This window comes from Solanum dulcamara, chromosome 8 (assembly GCF_947179165.1).
Source record: "Solanum dulcamara chromosome 8, daSolDulc1.2, whole genome shotgun sequence".
Lineage (NCBI taxonomy): Eukaryota > Viridiplantae > Streptophyta > Magnoliopsida > Solanales > Solanaceae > Solanum > Solanum dulcamara.
Window position 1 is genome coordinate 35,707,314 of NC_077244.1, and position 7,224 is coordinate 35,714,537.

General features: G+C 33.2%; 1 long non-coding RNA gene across 2 annotated transcripts; it reads right to left on the bottom strand.

The window, feature by feature from the left end:
* Positions 1-396: 396 nt before the first annotated feature.
* On the bottom strand, positions 397-2,246 carry LOC129901695 (uncharacterized). Of its 2 annotated transcripts, none has more exons than XR_008769918.1 (3): positions 1,997-2,246; positions 1,457-1,517; positions 397-594 (listed from the first exon to the last, which is right to left on the bottom strand). It is a non-coding gene; the product is annotated as an uncharacterized LOC129901695 (long non-coding RNA). The 2 variants fall into 2 exon arrangements; XR_008769917.1 differs by having other exon boundaries at positions 1,457-1,534.
* Between the last annotated feature and the right edge of the window lie 4,978 nt (positions 2,247-7,224).

Sequence of the window (7,224 nt, forward strand, 5' to 3'; positions counted from 1 at the left end):
TTATTTTAAGGAAAAATAATTTGATATACTCTTTAACTTTGCGATTTAAAATTAATATATCATTCATTATAAAAGTGGATCACATATATCCTTGTCATTATAAAAGTGTCTTACATATACCCCTATTATTATAAAAGTGACTCACATATATCCTTTTTATCTAACGAAACTGAAAATAAATTTTAATTTTTTTTAATTTTTGATTTTAAAAGAATTCATATAGGGGTATGTATGATCCTTCTAATAAAGTTTAGGATTATATTTGTGTCACAATCCAAATCGCTGTGATTGACACCTAACTACCCCCGATAGACGAACTAATACTTAAGAACCTGAACCATGCATTTATCTAACAAGTCTAATCAAAAGCGGAAGCACAACTATTATAACCCAAAATCCAAAGTTATTGTATTAAAACATCTAACTAACAAGTCTAAGAAATAGTAATACTAATAACTAAGGAATCTCAATGTCTAGAAGGAAAGACATAAAAAATAAAAAGATCTACAGCAGCTTAAACTCAAGTAGCTCACCCTAAGATCCGGAAATAACTTTTCTAAATGCGGGGTCTGGTAGACGCCTCTAGATCTCATTCTGCATTCAACAAAAAGTGCATGAGTAGCATCAGTACAAATATTATATACTAGAAGGCATCATATGCCAACTAAGATTAGCGGAAAATATGTAATCACATTTATAAAATACATAGATAGACATTTGCTATAGTTAACACATAATACATTCAGCACAAATCCTCAAGTTCTCAATTACTATGTACCGTCATGAATTATTGAACAAACTTAATTATCAATCTAACTCAGCAGGTAAATCATAACAAGTTTGTTGAAATGCATCAAGTCAATTCATCACATTAAACACTTATCTAAGATACAAGTCAAAAGAAATCATATCAATCGTGGCCTTTCAGTTACATCATCACTGTACCTATTAGAAATCAATCACATACCTTTCAAATCATTAGTATCACTTTCATTTGTATGCATATTCTAAAGGATCTTATATTTGCCCATCTAATAATAACTTGTAAGAGATCCTAGGTATTCATGTATCATATCAGCATGTTACTTGATTTCAAACAATCATTTGTCTGTATATTCACATCATACTCAAGCCACTCAACATTGGAATAGTGGTTATGCTCACTACATCTGCACATCTCAACATGCCATCCTTTCAAATTTTCTCTCAAGGTAATGCATCAATCGTACATAGCCATAATGTCCTCACTCACAAACATCATCACATTACAAAGTAATTACCAGTTCATCAATCATACTATTAATGATTAATCAATAAAATAAATTGCATATTTTAATAACACTTATTTTCATTAAACATCCACAACTATGTTACAATACCAAATCAACATGCAATACAACTCATATTACATATTAGCAACAAAACAAAGTCTAACTCTAAGTAAATCATAACCTACCTCAACTGATGAGTTGAAAGTGAACAATCTAGATTGTCGGAGCTTTCTCCTTCTTCAATGCCTGAGAATGCTCAAAGTCTAAATAAACAAAGTGTAAAATAACTTTAATATCCTATTTTAATTTTTTCAAACAAAGGTATTGGTTATTCAAACCCATCTATGTAGATGGTCTAACAAATAATTAATGAGTTATTTTATCAAACTGGAAATTTTTGTGATCATACCAATACCAATCCCATTCATGGAGTTTTTTTTAATCCCATTAACATCTCTTGAATAGATTGTGTGCTCAAGAACCCATTATTATGAGGTTTCTAAATTCCCCAAAATCAAAGTTTAAATCTAGATTAACAATTTCAGGCAAGCAAGCCAAATTTAATGAAAAAGAATAAAAAAATATGCATAATTATTCTAACTTTATATTCTACCTAACAACTATAACCCTAGAATTTTAGTCCACGAGGTTCTACAAAGAACTCACTTTCTGATTCAATGAAGAAAATGAAATCTGGGAGGGAAATACGAATAAAAATCGCTTACCTCAATAGGAGATAGCCTTAAGCCTCGAAAAGGCCGTCCTAGGTGTTCTTTGGTTGAGTATAGAAAGTTATGATCAAGACTTGGGTGAAAAACTATCTTAAATACTGAATAAAATATTTTGGCCTTTGCTATAGTGAATGAGTCATCCCATTCGCTATACCGAAGCCTCGCAGCTTTGCTGCCTTCACTATAGAAAATCTTCCTTCACTACAGCGAAGACCATTATAATGAAGCTTGATAGATTTTTCTCCACTTGTTCATTTTTTTTATTTTTGCCACTTCTTAGTCCATGAGGACCTATGAAAGTGTACTATGGCCACCTCCCCCACACATTTGAGAATATTGAAAGGACCAATAAATTGAGGACTCAACTTACCTCTCTTCTCACACCTCATTGCACTCTTTATGGGAAAAAACTTGAGCAAAACTTGTTCTCCTACCATTAACTCCATATATCAAACCTTTCGATCTATATATTCCTTCAGTTTATTCTGAGCTGCCAAAAGCTTACTCTGAATCAATTTAACCTTCTCTAAGGACTCTCTTAGTAGATAAATACCTCAGGTCTCACCTCAAACACATCAAACTAACCACTATAAGATCTACACCTCATGCCATCCAATACCTCAAAAGGAGACATATCAATACTGGAGTGATAACTATTATTATAAGAAAACTCAACCAAAGGTAAGAACTAGTCCCTATGACTATCAAAGTCGATCACACATGCATAAAGTAATTCCTCCAATACTTAAATAGTCTTCTTAGATTGCCCATCGGTCTGAGGGTAAAAAGTTGTACTCAAATCAAGCCTGGTGCCTAATTTATCCTGGAAAGTTCTCCGAAAATTGCATACCTCTATAAGAAACAATGGAAATCTACACTTTTTGCAATCGAAAAATCTGAGGGATAAATCTTGGTAAACTTCTGTGCATTATAGTCACCTGAATTGGTATGAAGTGTGCAGACTTGATCAACCTGTCTACAATCACTTAAATCAAATCAAACTTACTCAAGGTCTTCTAAAGACTAACTACAAAGTTCATAGAAATCCTCTCCCACTTCTACTCAGGAATGGGCATCCTCTAAAGCATACCTCGAGACTATGATATCTATACTTAACCTGCTGACAATTAAGAAACTGAGTAATGAACTCCACAATGTCACGCTTCATTTGACCCCACCAATAATGTTGCCACAAATTGCAATACATCTTGGTAGCTCCAAGATGTATTGAATATCCTTAATTGTGAGCCTCAGTCAGAATAGTCTTAATTACATCACCAACATGAGGCATATACATATGCCCTTTGATCCTCAGAACATCCTCATTGCCTATAACTGCTTTCATGGATTTCCCTTGTAACACCTTATCATGTATCTTTCTTACTTAACATCCTCAAACTTTCTGGGTTTGATTAGAGCTAGAAATGAAGACCTCACCTCCACATGAGTAAAAAATCCACCAAAATTTTAAAACTCAAGTCTTATAAACCCATTAGCCAGAGTCTGAACCTTTCTATCAAAGGGATGCCTCAAAACCTCCAAAAAAGACAAACTACCCATGCTCTTAGACTTCTTGCTCAATGTGTCAGCCATCACATTAACCTTACCTGGATGATATAAAATAGTCACGTCATAATCCTTGAGAATCTCCATCTATCTATACTATCTCAAATTTAGATCTCTTTGAGTGATCATAGCCTGCAGGCTGCGATGATCAGTAAATACCTCACAATGAACACCATAAAGATAATGCTTCCAAATTTTCAGCGCAAAAACTATAGTTTCCAACTCCAAATAATGAATGTGATAATTCTTCTCGTGAACCTTCAACTCTCTAGAGGCATATGCAATGACTTGCTAATCCTGCATCAAAAAAACACCTAAATAAGAACGTGAAGCCTCGCAGTAAACTACCAAATCTTTACCTTCCAAAAACAAAGCTAGAATAGGTACTATGGTCAATAAATTCTTGAGAGTTTAGATTTTACCCTCATATTCATCTGACAATTGAATTGTGTAAGACCCCAAAAGTTAGAAACTTATAACCAAGGACGAATTTCTCAAAATATTGGCTGGATTCAAGAATACGACTTACTCTACAATTCGTAGAAATGAGTCGTAGTGGAAGCCCTTGAATCTGTGTCAGAACAAACCTCAGATGATGCCCTATGACTCAACAGGATAAGTCATAGGAGTTTCTATGATTCATCATATCCATTAATAAAAAAACTTCATAAGCCCTTAAACTTACAAGTTTTCAGGCCTACAGGATGAGTCAAGATGATGACTCATAACCATTATGACGAGTCGTAATCACGACTCGTAGTTGCAACTTCCAAGATTTCCTCAAAGTTTTTCTTCAAATTTCAATTGTCTACTAATCCTAGTTTTGATGAATTACATTGGACTGTTTCAATTTTATTTTTAACTGTTATAAATTATTAATCTAAGTATATTTCTACATGAATTGCATGATTTTGAGTTGAATTACGAATGCCCATGCATAAAACTATTTTAATTATGATCTTGAAGCTTAAGAATAATTTTCATGAGTTGATTATGAGTTCAATAATTTTCAAAATAAAGTTTTTATGAATAAAGTTGAGATTATGATTTAATGATAAAAGTTATGATGATGATCATGATCTAAGATAGTTATTATGTTGTAATAAGTATAATTCTCACACAATCATGTTTAAGAATGTTGATAAGGACAAATCGCACCGAAGTTTATGAATTCCTATGAATCACTAAGTTAATAAGCTACTCTTAATATGTTTTATAAAGATGGATTGATAGGTAGTTACTATCTTTACCTATAATGTTTATGATCATGTTTTAATGAATTTTATTGGGATATTGATTAAGCACCGAGAGAATTTATAGGTGGGGTTCATTTCGGTAAGATAGTTAGTTACCCAAGGGAATTATAGTAGAAATCTAAAATACCAAACTACATTGCTCACGTTCGTTGTCTTCATGGCTTAGCTAGTTGATCCACATATAGCTTACAAAATTAAAGTTGTTTCTCATGGAGTCTACCTTGACAAGTAGCCTCTCTCTTCTCGATGTGGGAGTTACATTGGATTCTATGTTATAGCTCCCTTGGTCTTAATATGTTGGTTAAATATCTTATCCCACACAAGTTGAATGTAAAGGTATGAGATTTACTATGAAGTTTTGATGCTTGACCATAAGTTTTTATATGTTTTCAAATGCTTTAAAGCCTTATTCATGTTCATTATGTTGGTTATACATCTTATTTCATAATGCTCATGTTCCTTTACTTCTTCATGTGTATCTCACATACTTAGTACCTTCTATGTACTAATGCATATTTTGCCTACATTGCCTCATAATGTAGGGATGAGCGATATACACGCTCCTCATATTCGTGGCTAGAGCTGGTTTAGTTTTCAAGAGTTGGTGAGTCCTCGCTCATCGAGGACATGACTTTTCTTTCATATTGTTACATTGACTTTCTTTTAATGATTCAGGTGAGCTAGGAGATTGTCCTAAGCTCCCATCAAGCATAGACTTAGAGGTATATTTAGACATTAAATGTGATGTAGTCTATTTTGGACATTGGTTAAGTATTTTTATCCCTTAGACTTACATCTTGGAGTTGTTTCTTCCGCTTCTCTTTTTATGTTATTTACCTTATGTATGTAATGTATGGTAAGATGTCTTTTTTGGGATCCTCTGGGTTCCCGATCGCCATTTCAAGTCTAGGCCCTAGGCATGAGTCATGATAAACTTGGTATCAAAGCATAAGGTTTTGAAGTGTCCTAGGATGTCACGACCCAACTTTGGGCCTACACGTAACACGATGATGGAATACCCAAACATCTCCAACCAAGCCTCTTCTCATATAATAAAGAATATATAAGGTAAAGTAAATGCCGAAACATCATCATAAGAGAGTCTAAACAATGAATCATATATGTAGAATGTAACTTGACGACATATAGTCAACATTTGTCCAACTAATGTTCCTCTAATCATGAACATGGGTGGGGTCTAAGACATGTCCCTATATCACGCTCAATATAAAAGAAATAAATGTCTTTGGAAGTAAGAGAACAATAACTCATAACTAGTCCTCGATAGATGAGGACTCACCAACGCTTCTTTGATAAGCAAGCTCAACTAGCCACATAGATGGATACGATCCTCAATCTCAACCCTTACATTATGAGATAATGTAGGCAAAAATATGTGTTAGTACATTTAAATGTACTAAGTATGTGGGCATGATATGAAATATAAATCATACAATACAATAATCAAGAATATACATGATAAAGAGGATAAGTGAAACCATGAGGAATACCATAATGATCAAATCATTTTTAAGACGTAGTTGAAGATCACAAAATAACATAATACTCATATACATATATGGGATAGGAACTATAACTGACAATAAGACCATGTGAGCGATAACATGAAATTCCATTGTCTCCCCATACAACAAAGAAATAGGGAATCTACTTGCCAAGATAAACTCTACCCTTCTAGGTGGGTCATGTACATACGATATATATGAATCCACTAGCTAATCCATGAAGGCAACCTATGGTGGCACATAATTTAAGAGACATGAGGCTGATAATAAGGCTTTTTGTAGGGCTCCACCTCAAGTCCACTCGGTGTTAAGTCAAATCGCACAGAATACATAACATAGTAAACATACTTAACATATATCATAACTTGTTCATAAATTTCATAATTCATAGAGTAACTCATTTCATAATATAGTTGCAATGTGAGAATTATCCTTTCATAATTACAATTTTCATACTTGCATAATTTATATCATAAGGTCCTAGGTCACCACATAGGGTCTTAAGTCACCTACTCCATAACTTGAATGATAATCATAATTTGAACATACAACAATTTGTGATCATAGTTCATACTTGAATTTAGAGTAAAACTCATGTACACAATTAATTTGATTGAAAACCTTAAGAATACCTTGAAACATTGGCCTCCATAATCATAGTTCATATAATTCATCATAGAATATAGCTTCATCTATCGGCTTTCATAATTCAACTTGAAATCATGCAATTTACGTTGAAATTTAAAAGTAATAAGATTTCATGAGATTTTTGAAATAAACCTTGGACCCCATGAGTGGAAGGGACTCATGAATCAATACACATATACCATAATTGAATTAGACTTAAATTTGAGAAAGGAGACTTGGTCTTGAA